Source organism: Choloepus didactylus, assembly GCF_015220235.1.
Source record: "Choloepus didactylus isolate mChoDid1 chromosome 11 unlocalized genomic scaffold, mChoDid1.pri SUPER_11_unloc1, whole genome shotgun sequence".
NCBI lineage: Eukaryota > Metazoa > Chordata > Mammalia > Pilosa > Megalonychidae > Choloepus > Choloepus didactylus.
In genome coordinates, this window is record NW_023637577.1 from 2,168,799 (window position 1) to 2,186,144 (window position 17,346).

The 17,346-nt window shown below is 48.2% G+C and overlaps 1 protein-coding gene across 1 annotated transcript in view; it reads right to left on the reverse strand.

The window, feature by feature from the left end:
• CPLX2 (complexin 2) overlaps positions 1-13,981 on the reverse strand; it is an 87,836-nt gene extending 73,855 nt beyond the window's left edge. Inside the window, exon 1 of the mRNA XM_037823191.1 lies at positions 13,722-13,981. The gene's annotated coding sequence lies outside the window, so the exon portion shown is untranslated. The remainder of the gene's footprint in view (positions 1-13,721) is intronic.
• Positions 13,982-17,346: the final 3,365 nt, after the last annotated feature.

Here is a 17,346-nt window from a genome sequence, read left to right on the forward strand (position 1 = left end):
TATGAGAAAGTCTCCATTTCATGTGGTCAAAACATCTCCTTCTACCCATGCACTGCAAAGGGGGCCACTTCCTCTCTCTCTCATTTGTGATGAGAGATGATGGGGACCAGGCACAGAGCCATGAGGTCTGTGAGGCTGGGGCGTGAAGCCCAGCCTGGAATCCCTCCGTGGCATTCACTGCTAGTGACTCAGCATCATAAATAGCTCCCATCTGGATGAGCCATGATATCTATAGCGATCGAGCGCTCTACAACCACACACATTTTTTTCTGTGCAAATATGTGGCTCACTGTATGCTAAATATGAGGTGGCCTGGAGACGTTCCTCCTCTTAAGAGATTATTTGGTATGAAACTCAAGACTATAAACAGAAACAAGTTTACAACTATGCACGTTGGATGACTGGGAGAGGGTGATGGGGAAACAGGCTATGTGGACACTCTGTGTGATCTGAGCCTGGTTGACCACCCAGAAGAGGAGCCGAGGCTGACAGCTCCCTGCTTCATCTTTCTGTCCACAGCAAGAGGGGTGACCGGACACCACACACGAGATTGGGGTGGAGAGGGGAGGGGATGTGTTGGGCTCATTAGCGCAGGGAAACTGCAGTTCAGCAGCAAGAGCACAGGTCCTGGCCATGACAGGAGAGCTAGCTTCCAGCCCTGCCCTGCCATTGATCCAGGACAGTTCACTCATTCACTCCTTCATTCATTCATCAAATGCATAACAAGCAACCTACGATGGGTTTGGGAAGACAGACAAGAAAAAGTAGACTGGAATCCAGGCTTTGCCACCTACCAGTCATGAGTCTTTGGGTAAGTTCTTTCCCCTCTCTGAGCTTCCTCACCTGTAAACTGGGGATAATAATATACACCTAAAGTTTTTGGGGGGAGCATTGAAGAAGATATTGCATGAGAAAGTGCTTTTCTGTTGTAAGCTGTCTGGAAATACAAGATAGCACCATTCTACCACTTTGCCTAACTGATCCATCTCACTTCAGTAAGAAGTGTTCTTGGTGGTCACAGTTCTTGGTGGTTCATCAGGGACCCAGAGGTGGGGACACCCTGAGCACCATCCATGAGTGTGGCCCTGAGCAGAACCCCAACCTTTGCTTCCTGGCCAGGCTGGGACATAGGTGCCTTTTGTCAAGGAGTAGGGCAGATGGCATATTAGAGATGGCCATATCTCTAACATGTTGAAGGGCCACGAGAGCTTCTGGGGGAGGTGGTTTCCCAAATGGGTCCTGAACCCTGGACCCAGTGAGGGCATGACTTGCCCAGATGCCCTTACCTGTCCTGAGCCCACCACTGCTTTTTCCTGGTCCAGCAAGGGGCTGGGCTGGATGGGACCGTGGCTCAGCATCAGATCCATCCCCAGCCCCCACCTCATCTAATGTCCTCTGACAACAGTTGCCACTGTTGTTTTTGCCTGTTCAGGCAACACACTTTTATTGTACAAATGACCACATTGGTTTTTTTTTTTTTTTTTGGTGTTAGATCTGGGTTATGATGGGTATCGATGGCCAGGATGTGTTGTCAGTCATATCTGGGTTTGAATTCTGGCAATGGGGAAATTCATTACATCTCTCTGAGGCTCAGCTTCTGCAAATGTAAAATGGGGCCTCTAATAATACCAATTTTATGCAGTAAGTGCTATATAAGTGCTCATTATTATTGTTGTTGTTGTTTAATAAGAATGTCTGTGAAGGCATCTCTTGCATTGCAGCCCTGCAGATTTTAGTTACCTTCCTCTGCTTTCTCCTAGGAGACACCAAGCATTCCTTTTAAGGCAAGGATTGGGTGTCATATGACTTTGCTCCCAAAGCCTTGCACAAGGCCTGACACATAGCAGGTACCCAGGAAATATCTGTTGACTGAAGCAATGCTCTACAAGTTTACTACACATGCTTTCACGTTATAGAATTGGTGAAGTAGATGCTCCATCCCCATCGTATAGATGAGAACACAGGTGCAGAGAGGGGAAACGACTCCTTCAAGACCACACAGAGGGAAGCATGGAGCTGGGACAGAACCCACAGTCCTTGCTCTTTCCACCCCTGTTCTCACTCTCTGCTGCAGCCTGGACCTCTTTCAACAGGTCACCAAGGACTCAACGACCAAGGGGACTGCTTGCTGGGGTCCCTGAGTCTAACCTGCCACCTCCTCCCCCTACTGCCTCCTCCAGTAACCACACTCCTGCTCACAGCGGCTCCAGGAAGCTGATATTTATGGGTCCATTTACATGGGTGAGAATGGAGGTTCAGAGGAGTGAAGAAATGTGCCCCAGATCACAGTGATGGGATGGGGGCAGAGCGGGGATTCAGACAGAGATCAGCCAGATTGCAAACCTGGCAGCCCCCCTGGGCCACCCTGGATAAGACAGCAACTTGCCCCTCACTTTCTCAACCACACTACAGTGCTTCATGGCATTATTACCTCCTGACAGCACCCCCAACCCTGTCCCCCACCACCCACCACCACCACTAAATAAAAGCTTCATAAAGCAGAGCCCCTGCTGTTTCCCCAGACTTAGCAGGACTTGAGAACCATGTGTTGACTGAGTGAATGAATGAATGAGTGGAGAAGTGGGTGACTACCCATGCCAGGCCATGCTCTAAATGCCAAGAAAAGGTCAGGCACCAACCCTGCTCTCAGGGAGCTGATGACATTCGAATTTAAAACTAGCAAATAGATTGGAAACGGGGCCAATGGTAACTGTTTTCTGACTGGCTGGGTGAAGAGATGGGGAGAGAGTGGAGGGGGGTGAGAAGGGGAGCTGCTGACTGCCCAGGGAATGGGCTTCTCAGAGCAAACAGCAGTGTCCCCGTCCTCAGGCAGGGCTGCCTGTGTGCTGGGTTGGGGAGAGTCTGACCTTGAGGGAGGCAAGGAAAGGAAGACAGGGGATGCAGTAATATCTGCCTACTCCTAGCACATATCTGGGCACACAGTAGGTGCTTAATAAACATTTGTTGAATGAATGAAGGTCAGGCAGAGGGCATACCTGGGTGACTTAGGTATAGGTGCTTGTGGGGGATAAGGGGTGTTACCTGTCAGAAGTATTATGCTTATACTTCAGCAGGGCTTCACTGTTTACAGAGCCCCCAGCCACAGGTTTTTATTTTTCCCATGCAGGGGGGAGATCCATTGAGCACACATTTATCAGTGAGCACTGAGGCTGGTCCTGGCGGTGTAGACACAAATACCAGGGCAGTGACCAGCATTTTCAGTTTCTCTACTGTGGTAGTTTGGAGCTGCACATACCTCAGAAAAACGTGTTCTTAATCTTAATCCATTACTACGGGTGTGAACCCATTGTAAATCGGACCTTTGGATGAGGTTACTTCAATTAAGGTGGGCCTACCTCAATCAGGACATGTCTTAATCCTATTACTGGAGTCTTTTATAAACAGAATGAAATTCAGACACACAGAGAAAAAAGCCACAGAGGGAGCAGCCAGAAGCTAAAATCAACAGAACCGGAAGACAAGGGAGAGACCAGGAGACGCTGCCATGTGCCTTGTCATGTGACAAGCTAAGGACCAAGGATCGCCAGCAGCCAGCCCCAGGATGCCACAGTCTTCTGGGAGAAAGGTTCACCTTGATGACACCTTGATTTGGGCTTTCTGTTAATCCCCAAACCTTGAGCTAATACATTCTCATTGTTTAAGCCAACCCATTGCATGGTATTTGCTTGAGCAGCCAAGAAAACTGAAACATCTGTGGAGTCCCAAGCCTTTCTCATCACAATATCTAATACTCTCATTCACCTAGCAAGGCCAAGGTTATAATCCCATCACACAGAGGAAGACACCGAGGCCCAGAGAGGTCTTGAACTCACCCAATATCACAGAGGAATCAAATATCAGAGCCAACGTTGGAACCTTCTTCTTACCTGAGGAGGGAGATGGAAAAGGCTCACAATCTAATGGGGGCACAAACAGGCCAGCAGATAATTAAAATAGAACCTGCCACCCATTCTAAAGCAGGCTTGTCAAAGGTGCCTCACTCTGCAAGGAGAATCAGAGAGGGCTTCTCTGGGAAGGCGAGGCACCTGCAGAGGCTTCAAGGGGGCCAGGTGGACAGTGGAGCAGGAAGGGCTCTGCAGAAGGAACAGCCTCTGCAAAGCCATGGAGGTGGGATAGAACATGGTCTACTCAGGGACTCCAAGGAATTTGGTCAGGCTGGAGCCCTGGTGCAAAGGATGAGGCTAGGAGATTGTTGGGCAAGTTTACAAGGGAATTTAGAGGAACTTAGGCTTCACCACAAGGGTGATGGGGAGCCATTGCAAGGGTCAGATTTGCATGGGAGATGAGAAAAGGGAGAATGAAGGCAGGGAACTGGAGCTCCTCTTCTTACAGAGAGGTGCTAAGGCTATGAGTCAAAGGTAGCAAGGATGGGAAGAGTAGGCAGCAGTGCCTTGGAGGTGGGGTTGAGAGAAAATTGGATCTCAGTCTCTTGGCTTGGGGGTCTTGGAAGAGGTTGAAAGGGAAGAGTCTGTGAAAGCCAATCTTGTTGGCTGAATCTTGACCCAACCTATGGAGTTGGAAGCCCTCCCCCAGCCCCTAAGAAAATCACTGGGGAGGTCCTGGTCCCTGCCCTAGTCCCAGCTCTAGAAAAGGCCTCCTTTGCCACTTGGCCATTCCCAAACTGTGTCCTAGCAACCTCACAGCTCTCACTTTGACAACACTAGCTTCTGCACTCTCCTCTGATTGAGCTGGAAGGAAAGGTGGAGCACTAGACCTGTCCCAGTTACCAGCCCAGGGCTGTACTGCAGCTGCTCTCCTGGGTTCATCAGGTGGGAAGCTGGCCAATCTGATGAGGGAGGTGGCGGTGGACAATGGGAAAGACTTTGGACTGGGGGTCTTGTAGCCTGGGTTTGGACTTCAGTGCTGACATTCTCTCTCTGACTGACATTGAGAAATTCTCTTCCCTGCCACAAGCCTCAGTTTTCCCATCTGTAAAATGAGGAGATTGGAGAAGGTCATCCCTAGAGTCTAATATTCTTATTTCGTCTTGGATCTTGGTTATTGATTGGTTGATCTGCTGCTGACATGGATTTTGATATCAGACTCCAGGGATTTAAATTCTGGTTAACAAGGTCAAGTCATTTTACTTCTCTGAGTCTAGATTTTTCATTTGTAAAATGGGTGCAACTTGTATTACTTAACCAATGGGGTGCCATGAGAGTCAGCTGAAATGGTATAAACTAAAGTGCTTTATAAATGGTAAAAAAAAACCACACAAATGTTGCCTATTTCATTTTATTTATCACATGGGCTGTGCTCAGTTTAAAAAAGTCATTGACCTACTACCACCACCACCAAGCATTTATTGAACACCTACTATGTTCCAAGCATTGTGCTAAGTTGTTTTACTCATATTATCTATTTTATCTGTGCAACAACCATATGAGGTACTTGCTATTGTTATTTCCAGATGAAATAAAAAAAAAAATAGAGCCCTATATGGCTAAGTATATGAAGAGCTCAGCCCAGCTCCCAGGCATCAAAACTTGAGCTGTTAAATGTTAAAGAGGTGGACACCTCAGGATCTCTTCTCTCCATCATGGGTCCTTCCTCTTGTTTGAAGTCGGAATCTGACTGAGGGTCTGATGAGCAAGTGGGTGCAGGGGTGGTATTTTTATGTCCCAGGAAATGACCAGTACTTCCTGGGCTTTAGGGCACCTGTCAGTCACCTGGGGATCTTGTTAAAATGTAGATGCTGGTTCAGTAGGTCTGTGGGTGCAGCCTGGGATCCTCCATTTCTAATGAGCTCCCAGGGGATGCTGAGGCTGCTGGTTTGTGAACCACACTTTGAGTAGCAAAGAGCTAGTGGACTTCAGATGTTATCTTGCTGAGCCCTGGAGCTGAGGTTTTATCAGCCTTGGTGCACAGATGGGGAAACTGAGGCTTGGGGGGCAGTATAACTTACTCAGGGCCACACAGCATACAGCAAGGGGTGGGTTGGAACTCAGGCCTGTGTGACACATGCTGAGCCCAGGGGATGGGGGTCAGGCATCAGTCACCTCCGGGCTGTTCAGTTCCTGCTCTGGGCTTCTGTCTCTGAGGCCCCACCTGGGAAGATTAATTTTGGTTTGTGCATGAACAGACTGGCTCTGGCTGCTCACTCCCAGAGGGACAGGGTCCTGACCCATGGGCTGTCCCTGCAGCTGTGTCCCCTGCCCATACATGACTCAACGTGCTCACCTCACTCTAATCCCAGCTCTTTTGGATTCTGTCTTTATTTAAAACTTTAATATTTTATATTCAGTTTTTTATATTCAATATTCAATTATAATATTTTATTTTTCCTGCAATTTCTTTGTACTGATTTAAAAATATATATTGCATACAATATTGTTCATCTCCATTGCTGATTTTGCATCCGAGGCAAATGCCTCTCCTCCTCACCTCACCCCAGTCCCAGCCCTGTCTTCTCCCTCCCCTTCCCACTTTGAGGCATTAGGATGCTGCCTGCAAGGCACTGCGGTGCCCGCTGGAACTGGCTGGCCAATGGATTTATTTCTCAGCAGGGAAATCCTGCAGATGCATCACTGCGTCTGCCCTTTGGCTGACCTGCTTTAGAGATGGTAGCGGGGCTCCAGGGCTCGAAGCAGGGTTCTGGGATCACTCCGGCATGGGCTCCATCCCATCTAGCCCCACGCCAGCTGGGTGACTAGGGGAAGTGACTTAGCCACAATTTAGATTATGCCACCCCTCTGCTTCACAAACCTGCTCCTTCAAACAGCCTTCAAGGCCTGCCTGATCTGGCCCCTGCCAATCTCTCAGCCACCATCTTCTACCACTGTCCCCCTTATTTACTTGGTTCCAGCCACACAGACTTTCTTTCTGCCCTGCAACCCTGTCTGGTTATTTATTACTCCAGGACCTTTGCACATTCTGTTCCTTCTTCCTGGATGCTTGTCCTGGAGCTGGTTTCTTCTCATCATTCAGATCTCAGCTCTAATGGCTCTTCCTTGCAGGCTCCCCTTAGCCACCTTATGGAAATTGCCTCTGTCCTGCTCCAGCACACTTCCCTCTTGTATTTCCTTCCTAGCACTGAGGTGACTTGGTGAAGTCATTCTATTTGTTCATTTGCTTCTTTTCTGCTTCCCTCCCCAGTATGTGAGCCCTGCGAGGGCATGGGCTGTATCGGTCTTATTCTTCATTGTCTCACCAGCTCCCGGCCCATAATAGGTGCTCAGTGAGTACTGATCAATCAATGAGCCATTTCTCCGGACTTCAATTTCCACCTTTGTGAAATGGGATGACAACTCTACCCCCACAGGGTTATTGTCAGAATCAAAAGCAGGTTTGCTGAGCACTTGCTGCGTGCCCATCAGTCCTCAAAATGATCCCCCTGGGGTCAGGAGTATCATTCCCATTTTACACATGATGAAAAACGAAGCCCAGAGAAACTGGAACTCACCTAAACTCACCCAACCAGGCATGCAGGGGCTGGGCTTCTCTCCTGTTTGGAGAAGCGCCTGGCCCTCTGCCCTGCTCTGAGGAGGCGTTCAGCAACGTGAGAGCTGCAGCTGAGTTCCTCTGAGTCTCTTGCCATCTGCTGCTTGAACTGCAAGACCCTCCTTGCCCGCCTGGCTGTCACAGCTTCCTGACAAGTCAGCTTCCTGACAAGGAATCCTAATGGCTGGTTTTTTTCGGAACACAAAGGCCTGCCTCTTGCAAATGGAGAGATACATTTTCTCTGCATTGGCAATTACTGTGCTGACTGTCTGGGGAACATTTTTCACCTTCTAAGCACTTTACCAAGATTAACTTCTGAACTGTAGGCAGCGATGCTTGTGGCTTGAGGGGGGTCTAAGGGAGCATGGGTGATGGCATCTTCTGTCACAGAAGCTGGGGTTTGGAAGGACTCTAGGCCCCCAAGTTAACTCCTCAAGAAGTTTGGACTATTTTCCTGAGTGTAGTTTCTCTGTTGCCCACACTGTAGGCCTAGTCGACCTCCTCGAGGATTCAAGATTTCTGACTTCTCCTGCCCCATCTGATTCAGTGATGTATTCCACAAGTATTCACTGAGAATCCCCTAGGCCTACTTCTAGACCCAGAGGATGCAATGGGGGAGCAAAATTTACATGGTCCCTGATCTTAAATAGATATTGAATCAGTAAGAGAGACGGAGGACAAAAACTTGCCAGTAACTGGCTGTGTGACTTTGGATAAGTGCCTTCTAGTGCTGGTTTGAATCTGTTATGTAACCTCATAAAAGACTATGTTATTTTAATCTAATCTTGTAGGGGCAAACCTATTGTTGGGTGGGACCTTTTTACTAGATTATTTCCATGGAGATGTGACCCCGCCTATTCAAGGTGGGTCTTAATTCATTTACTGGTATCCTCTAAGACAGGATAAAAGGCTGAGATAATTTGAAGAGAACTCAGAGATGCTTAGAGAGAAAATGCCCAGAGACATTTTGGAGACAGCTATTGAAATCAGAGCCAGGAGAGAAGCTAAGAGATGAAATCCAGAGTTTGCCCCAGAGAAGCTAAGAGAGAACCCCAGACACTTAGAGAGAAATGCCCTGGGAGAAACAAGCAAGGATATACAGGAGCTGAGAGACAGAAGCTAAGACAGAAGCCCAGAGACATTTTGGAGAAAGCAACAGAATCCAGAAGCTAAACCCAGGAGAGGTCCAGCAGACTCCAGCCATGTGCCTTCCCATGTGCAGATGAACCCCAGATGCCTTCGGCCTGTCTTCAGAGAAGGTATCATCCTATTGATGCCTTAATTGGGACATTTTCATGGCCTTTAGAACTAATAAACCCCATTGTGAAAATCAATCCATTTCTGGTATTTCGCATTCCTGCAGCTTTAGCAAACTGGAACACTTCCCCTCTCTGGGCCATTGGGTTTGATTGTATTCTCCTCCCCTAAACCCCCCTCATTTGATGGCCCCTTATTGCTTGCAGAGGAAGGTGTGAATCTTTGCCTGATACTCAAGGTCCCTGAGCTTGAACTTGCTCTAGCTACGTTTTCCAGCAGGTACTTTCTGATCTACTCCCTCCCCCATTTTTATTTAGCCAACACTCATATGGCACTTTCTAGATGCCAGGCACTGTCTCAGTGCCTCACAAATTCTAACTTGTTTAGTCCTCACAGAAACCCTGTCATTTATTCTCATCATTTAAAAGATGAAGAAATTGAGGGACAAAGAGGGACAAAGAGGACAAAGAGGTAAGCAGCTTGTGTAAGTCCACAAAGCCGCTGTTATTTGAACGCAGGCAGCCTGGCTCTGGGTCCATATACTGCACTGCTAGGATATACTGCATCTTTGTACATCCTGTGCACCAGCTCTACTGTTCTAATTTTTCAAGTACAGCTCATTGTCCACACTGCTGCCTCCATGAAGCCTTCCTTGCTGCCTCCCAGGCTGAATTGATTCTATATGTCTCTGTGTTCCCACAATGCCTTGCACATCCCTTCACCAAGGCAGCCCTTACCATGGATGACTGGTACACTTGTACGAGTCTTGGGTCCTCTGCTGGACTCCCAGAGGGTGGGGGTGGGAGTGAGGGGTGAGGGTAGAGGCTGTATCTCACCCTCTCTACCTCCTCCTGGGTACCCGGCCCAGCATCCCCTTATCATCCATTCTCCACGGGGCAACCAGAGGCATATTTTAAAGAGCAAAACAGTACTTTCTCCTTCCTTTTAATCATTCTCCTGCTTAAAACCATCCAGTGACCATCCATTGCATTTAGAATATAATCTCAAATCCTGGCCATGGCCTAAAGACCCCGCATGAATTGGTCCCTCCCCGCTCCCTGGCTTCATCTGCTACCACTCCCTCCCTCTCTCACTCTGCTCCAGCCACGCTGGCATCCTAGCTGTCCCAATGCAGCTTGGGCTCATATTTGGGTCTCTTCCAGGGCTAGTACCTCTGCATGGAATGTTCTGCCCCACATCCTCTCATGACTGGATCTTGTTATTTGGGCCTCTGTTCCACATCACCATCTCTGACAGGGCTTTCTCGTTAATATGCTTAAATTTCTTTCATGCTTACCTTTGAATTGACATTAATGAGTGTGTCCACTGCGAGTCTATAACACCCATGAGAGCAGGAACCCAGGATGCCTCGTTCTGCTTTTATCACCTGTAGCTGGGACAGTGCCTGGTACTGAGTAATCACTCAACGAATGAGTGTGGAGGGAAGGTCCCTTTGCGACCCTCCATATGACAATTCAACTAGGCCCAGATAATATAATACATCTAAATAGGTCTCATCCCAGGCTAATAGCTGGAGTAATTTCACAAGATGAAATTCACTATCTTTGTCACATTCCTATGTCTTCTCTGCACCTACACTCCCCCAGATAAGGCAATTTTATTGGCCACTCTCTGCTGGCTTCCCATTACCAGGGATACTCATAGGTCCTTACATGTGCTTTTGTTTGTCCACTGGAGATTTGGGGGCATTTGTGAGATACTGCCATCTTCATTGGTCAGGCAAGGAAAAATGCTGGCTTGCAAAGTGCACAGAGCCTGACTGGGGCACACCCTTCTCCCCCAAACACAGCTGTCACATTTCATCAGTAACTGGAGAGACTTTATGCTTTACATAGACACAAGAGCTCTGAGTCTTGACAGGGCCTGGGCCAAACGCTACTTATTTAAGGACTTGTGCTCTGTGGCCGAGAGAGAGGTGCAGCCAAATTCAGGGCAAATGGGAAAAGGGAAGTTTCATGTTGCATGTGGTTAGAGCAAAGAAGACTGGCAAAAATACACAGAAATGAGGTCTGGGCATCTGACGGCAGAGCCCTTTGCTGATGAGAACCAATGGGCCAGCCAGGAGATTAGTCCAATGGCCAGAAGGTAGGTACACCAGGATCAATCTATTTCAAAGGGATGTGGGAGGGAAATTTATCAAGGGGTCTCAGAGACCAACTGTCATACATTGTCATCCTCCTGAGAACCAGGAAGGACATTTCTTGCCCCCACCCCCACCCCCTCCTTCCTCCATTCTCTTTGAGCTAGGGGAGGAATTGTCATCCCAAACTTATGGGCTGAGAAACTCTTAGACCTAATCTTCTAGGCAAAATGGCGAACTGAAAAGAACTCAGCACCTTGGAACTCTGTGTAAATTTCTTCCATCTCCCTCATCTGTGAAATGTGTCAATTGGACTTGATGATTTCCAAATTAATTACTTCCATAATCCCAAGCTTCTGTCTTTATGGCTCATGATTTAGATGACTTTGAAAGGAAAGCTTTCATTTTTTTTTCTTTCCTGGGCTCAACTTGCCTTTTGGTCAGCCTTGCCAATAATCACTGGCCTATGGCACAGGGTAGATACCAGAGATAATTCTGGCCTGGTAAACATGTTGAGGCTTGATGTACCCCTGGTTTTTTTTTTCTGAAACAATTTCTTCTAATGCATGTGGCTCATCACCAGTGTGTGGCTTATGTCTCAAAATGATTTGCTAAGGACGGGAATGTTCAGGACAAATCTAGAAGAAAAGGTCATGATTCGAGTTGACTTCCAAGTTGACTTCCAGGGTGATCTAGCATCTGAGTGGCAGGAGATGTCATTGACATTAAAATCCTTCTGTGAGAAATGATATGATGTCTTGGGTTTACTTCAAAATAGTTCACCGTGTGTGTGTGTGTGTGTGCATGTGTGAGATGAGAGTGGGTGTGGGATAACAAAATTGTTGAGGCTGGATCATGGGTATGTGGAGGGTTATTATACTATTCTTTCTATTTTTTAATATGTTTGAAATATTCCATAACAAGAGGCCCTCTGGAGACTGGTCCTGGCCTTTCTCTCCACCCTCATTTCACAGTCCGCATCCTGCCTACCTTCTGGCACAGTGACAGCAGGCTGGTGGCTGTGATTTCACACCTCTAGGCCTTTACACACAGTTCCATCTGCTGAGGTACTTTTCCTCCTCTTTCCCCACAGTTAATATCTCCTGCCTCTGAGCTCACACAACCTCTTATACATACCTCTATTATAGCACTTATCACATCTTATTGCAACTGTTTTCTTCTCTGCATCCTCTGCAGGACAAGTCTCTGTCCCCCCAGTGCATAGTCAGTGCCTGATACATAATAGCCCTTAGCACATGCTAAAAATAGCAGTAAAGATAGCTACATTGTTTTAAGCACTTACTATGTGTCAGGTGTTGCCCAATGCTCTTTATATAGCATATCTCATTAAATCCTCACCACAAGTAGGCATTATTAACCCCCCTTTATAGCTGAAGAAACAGTCTCAGAAGGTCACTTGTCCAATGTCTCATGCCAGTAAGTGACAGAGCTGAGATCTGAACCCAGAATGGAAACCACACTGCTCTTCTCTTCCCCTCACTGAGAAAGTTGTGTTTTCTTTTCATCACCGCATCTGGCATTTCAAGAGACTTTTCTCTATCAATGTTACCCAAGAGGCCCAGGAGTTTGAGAGCCTGGGTTTTAGGTCCAACACTGCTAGTAAATTGCTGAGTGACCTTGAGCAAACCACCTCTGCCCCCTAGGCCTGCGTCTCCCGGTGAGATAGATCCTCGTGATGGAGAGTATCACGTGATCCAAGGGCCCTCCCAGCTTCAGCTCACAGAGAAAACCTTCCTCTTCTACCTTTGGTTTCCTGCGGCTAAACTGGCTTTTCTGTTTGGGAGCCTCCCAGCGTCTCACACTCCCTCAACCTCTTTTCTTGCTAACTGCAACCTCCCAGAACCAAGCCATGTTCATAACCTCTTGCCTGGGTCACCCCTCCCCCTTCCTTCCTGGCGGCTGGGATTTCTCCCGAGATGGGGGCGGAACCCTGGGCAAGCGGGAGGGGGAGCATGCAGCTGCCCGGTTAGTGCGGCTTCCCCGCGGTTTCTCGGCCCCCTCCCCCTACGGAAACTCAGCCTCACACTTTCTAGGGATGTGCCGGGGACAACCAGAGTCGGTGATTGCAGCTGCCAGCCGCGGGGATCTGTGCTGGGCTCTCCGAAGTCCATGCTCTGAGCTAGAGTGGGAGTGGATGTCTGGACGGAAAAGGGGGCGGCGCACTCCTGCCTCCCAGCAGGGAGCTCAGCTTAGGCCCAGCCCGTCCAACTGGAACCCAGGACCCTCCTTGCCTGTCCCTCCTCCCAACCTCCTTCCGACTCTTAGCTGGGACCCGCCATTGCACGGCCAGGCCTTGGCGAACTACAGACCCAAACCAGAGACGCGCGATTGTAACTAGGCCCCCTCCCCAAGACCGCCCCTGACACTGCTCCGGAGGAAGCCGAAATCCCCCAATCGAGGCAACCACCCACCCCCACGAAACGCGGGAGGCCCCAGCCCCGGGCTTTGTTCCCGGCTTGCTCGGTGAAGGCGGCCAGCAAGGGCTATTCGCCACGGCGGTGCTGACGCGGGAGCAAAGCCCGCGGAGACTAGGACGGTCCTGGGCTGCCGCGGCACTGAACCGATACGGAACCGGGAGATGAGCCCGCGGAGCGGCAGCTGTCCGCCTCTGCGGTGCTGACAACCGGGGTTGGACCAGCCGGCCACGGGAGCTGTCCCCGAGGTGGTGCTGAAGAGAGAAGGTTCACGTAGCCCCTCCTCCTCGCCCCTGGAAGAGCCGGCGGCGGCTGAGAGCTATACAGGACAGCAAAGGAGGGCCGGAGGGAGCCGCCTTCCCGGATCTCCGCGGCGCGGGGCCTGCGGCTAGGGTCTCTCTGGCGAACCGGCTCCCGCGGAGGAGGTGGCGGCTCAGCAACAGAGAGCGAGCGCGCGTTCTACGAACCTGTTGGAGGCTGCAGCTCCTCTGTGGCCGACCAGGGCGCCCGGGACCGAGAATCTGGCGCGAGTCTCCCTCCCCCTCTTCCTTGACTCCTCCGCCGAGGCACTCCCTTCTGCCTGGGCTAACACATGTGCACGCGTGGGGCGCAGAACCCCTCTTCCGTCCGCCCCGAATGTCAGCAGAGCTGCAGGGAACACAGCCGAGAGGCCTCCCCAAAGAGTAGACCCGCTCCTAGGGAGACCCAAGCTTCCTGAGAAAGGCGGGGGCTGGTGGCGGGGACGAGAGAGGGCGCCAGCCGAGTTGGCTGCGAAACCAGAGGGAGACGTGGAGGAGTCCCCATACAGGTAGTTCTGTCCTGAAGTTTGAAGGACTTAGGGGTCTGTCACTAGGGGGTCTTGCCATGGAAATCTCTCTCTCTCCCTCTCCATTTCTCCTTTTCTGTGACCAATAACCAAATGCAGGTCTTGTACTTGCTCTCTTGCAAACCCCACTCACTGGTCTAACAGCTTCTCCTTTCTCATTTCAGTCCATCATCTACCATGCCCCAGAGAGTGAGCTTTCTAAAACTCATGTATATATGTATGTGTATGCATGTTGTGAGTGTGTATGTATTTGTGAGTATAATAAAATGCAAAGTCTTTGGTGTGGCATATAAGGTCTTTAGCCAGCAAGACCAGGGCCTCCTCCCCAGCTGTGCTCCTGCCCTAGTAGATGACCACCCATTCTGAACACACTCACCCCAGTGCCTCAGCATCCACTATTCTCTTAGGCTGGAGCATTCTACCCTCTTATTACTTATGCTTTAACTGAAAGTGAAAGTGTCATCTATCTTAATGAAAATTTCCCTGACTCCAAGGCAAAATAAGTCACTCCTGGGCTCCCTCCGTCCTTTATATCCTTCTGCTAGATTTCTTACCACATCATAGTATAATTACTTAAGCATCCATATTCTCAGTTACCATGCTTATAAAATAGGCTCGTATTTTATTCTTCCATGTATGTCCATCTCCTAGTGTGATGACTGACACAATAGGTGTTGAATTATGTCTGCTGAAAGAATGTACACACAAGAGGCAGAAGTCAAGGTAATTTCCTTTCTTCATGTTATTGCTCATTTGATTTCTATATTTGTATCACATGGGGGCATCCCTGACTAACCCTCTTGCCTCATTATCACAACTCTCCCCTGACTCAGTAACTTCACCTACAGTGACCTCTATTTGTATCAAGATGCTTCCCCACATATTTGCTGTTTCCTCAGCAACTTGATCGTCACATCTGATTTTCTTGTCATTTGCATGTCAGCTCAGATGTCACCTCTTCAAAGAGGCCCTCTCTGGCCACCCTATCTTATGCCCCCCCCATTACCCTATAACATCATCTGTTTCATTTTTACTTAGTACATATTACTCCAAATTATTTTATTTATGTGTTTATTTGCTTATTGCTGGGTTTCCCCCAACTGGAAATGAAACTACTAGGGCAAGAATCATGTCTACCTTGTTCACTGCAATATTTTCTGTGGTTAGTGGTCTGAGAACTTACCTTACACCAGTGCACTTATAGCAGTGCACCAGTAGTCCCTTTCTCCTTGGAAAGGCTTGAGCCATTGTGCAGGTCTTTCCTGAATCTCCTGTTAGGTATAAATCAACTAACATTGTTCAAAGGACGAGAGTCACAATGATACTCTATTGGAGCGGGAAGGAGAGGAAGGAGAGAGCCACAGATAAGTGGCCGTGAGGTTACAGGTCCAAACTACAGCCCCTTATGATCTTCAGTGGCAAACCATAACAACTCACTTCTCTACACCATTCAAGGCACTTTCACATCCATGATCTCATATGGTGTTCACAACAACCCTATTTGGTAGCATCATACTCCCGCTTTACAGCAAAAACAATGAGACCAAAAGAGGCAGACCGACTTGACCAAGGTCACATGGCTTGTAATTGGTGACATTATTCTTGGTACTGTGCTACTTGCTTGGGCTTTAGAACAAGTCTTGTCTTCTGCCCTCCTGGATATCACATTAGTAAGAGACATAGGTGCATAATCAATGAAATTCCATGCCATTTGATAAATGCTCAGAAGTGATTCTAAACCTAGAGATGGGTGAAATGAGCAGGGAAGAAATGGGTAGGTTGTCAGAGTCAGAATAAACTAACTCTCTTCAATAACTATTAAAATTTGTCGAGTACTTCCTAAGTGACAGGAATTGTGCTAAGTGTTTTATGTCATTATCTCAACTAAACCTTCCTGCCTGTTTCTGGCCCTATATTACAAATAGGAGACCAAGGCTCAGGGAGGTCAAATACCTTGGCTAAGATCATGAAGCTGGTAAATATCTTGGTTGGGACTTAACCTGGGTTTGTTTAACTCATAGCAAGAACTCTTCACCACTTTGTATCCCAAACCTACTGAATCAGAATTTCTGGTGAGCAGGCATGAGCCTGGGATTTGAAGATGATTCTTAGATCATTCTGAAATATCTTCTTCCCTAATGAGAAACACTCCCATAGAGTCCTATAGAGGAAGGGAGGCAAGAATGGACAAATCTGTTGGATTTGTTCAAAGAAGTTACAGGAGGTTGGAAGAAGTTACAGGAGGTTGAAATTGGACTTTGAAGGATTAAGTGGGGTTTTCCAGGAAGGTGAGGGGAAGAGGAAACAGGGGTGTGAAAATGAAGGGACTGTTTCTGGCTTGTTGTGGATGGAGTGTAAGCTGATGTAGGGATTTGGTTTGCACTTGGCTGCCATGACTTTATCCTGCAGGCAGTGGAGAGCCACTGAAAGGCAACCGCTCTGCTTTAACAACTACTATCACCACCTTGATCATTCCCCAGTAACAACATTGGATCAATCCTCTACAACTTGCAAAGCATTTTTTACCAACATTGGAAATATTACTCGAGTGATGTGAGCCTGAAGCTACAAGAGGTCACCATACCTGTGGACTTGTTCTTATTGTCCCTACTACCCAGCAGAGAACCTGGAGCAATGTAGGTGCTCTGAAATTATTTGTTGAAGAGGAAGACACTGGATGCAGGGACTCCAGGTTAAAGGCTGTTGTAATAATTTGGGTAAGAGAGAAGTGAAGATTCCAGAAATAAAAAATCTACCCCACCTCCATCCCCACCATGAGCACCTTGGGGAAGATGGAATTCAGCTCTCCAGAATGGTTACTGAATAACAGTAACAATTTTCCTTTCTAACATACAGAAAAGCATACTGGCATCCAGGCAGCTAACATCAGCCAAGTCAGGATTTCCTCTATTGTATGAACTTTGTATCTTTTGGCTCCTGGATTTTGGTCCCAATGGTCTCTATTATGTGGCAGTAGCATTATATGCCATCATTTGTTTCAGTGTTTTAAAGGGCAATCACCATGCTAATGAAACTCCAGTCTTGGCTCAAGAACTGCAGTCTGCCTTCTGTCTCCCCATCCCTCTGGGTAGTCCTAATAATGGCTAACTAGTGGCTGACTTGTATCAGGCAACTTTAAAGCAACTTTAAAGCCCTTGACATGTCTTACCACTATAAGGTAGGTATGACTCCTATCCCCGTTTTATGGATGAGGAAACTGAGGATAAAAGAAGACAAAAGACCTGCCCAGGATCTCACCTGGCAGG